Source organism: Carlito syrichta, unplaced genomic scaffold (genome assembly GCF_000164805.1).
Source record: "Carlito syrichta isolate Samal-C Ts95f unplaced genomic scaffold, Tarsius_syrichta-2.0.1 Scaffold315588, whole genome shotgun sequence".
Classification (NCBI taxonomy): domain Eukaryota; kingdom Metazoa; phylum Chordata; class Mammalia; order Primates; family Tarsiidae; genus Carlito; species Carlito syrichta.
Window position 1 is genome coordinate 482477 of NW_007259684.1, and position 1069 is coordinate 483545.

Genomic DNA, 1069 nt, shown 5'->3' on the forward strand with positions numbered 1-1069 from the left:
CAGCTAAATTAATCAGTTGGTACTTGAAATATATGAATGATATATACATGATACAAAGATTTGCAAAATATTTTAAAAATTTAAAAATAAAGACTTCCATTGCTGATTAATATAGAGTAAAATGGGCTGAATTTACTCTTGTATTTGAGCTAAAGAGAGACAAATATATGAAACGATTTTTTTTTATTATAAAGTTGTGGGATACAGTTCAGGGTTAGGTATACAAAAAGTTGATTAGGCAGTTACCCCTTGTTGATAAGTGTACCCCTCCCTCCCTAGCAATTGCGAATCCCCACCCACCTCCCTTGACAGTTTCTTACTACTGCCAGTTTCTTTCTTATAGTATTATAATTGTTCAAAATCTGTTTATGCATGAGAAACATATGGTACTCTGTTCTTTGTTTCTGGAATAGATCACTGAGTATGATAGACTCTAAATCCATCCAAGTTGCTGCGAAGTCCATATGTTTGTCCTTCTTTATGGCTGCATAATATTCCATTGTGTATATGTACCACATTTTTTAAATCCAATTCAGCTTTGATGGGCAGTATGGTTGGTTCCATGTTTTTGCTGTTGTGAATAGAGCTACAAAAAAATTACATGTGCAGGTATCTTTTTTGTAGAATGATTTGCGTTCCTCTGGGTATATTCCCAATAGGGGAATTGCTGAATCATATGGAAGGTCAATTTCTAGTTCTTTCAGAAATTGCCACACTGTCTTCCAAGGAGGTTGCATTAGTTTGCATTCCCACCAGCAGTGTAGAAGTGTTCCTTTTTCTCCACATCCTTGCCAGTATCTGCTGTTGTTTGAAACAATAATTTTTATTACATTGAATATTAGGCAATAAAGGGGAGTGGTCTCTGAGAGATAAAAGTCAAAGTGGCTTCTTTATTTTTATTTTTTTCAATAATCAATATTTTTTTATTATGATGTTGTGCGGTACAGTTAAGGGTTAGGTATACAGATATGTTTCATTCAGGCACCCTATTGTTTAGAGGTGCTTCCCCATCCCCAGACAGATATTTGCTCGTTAATCCCATCTCTCCCCCCCCCATAGTTTCCCACTA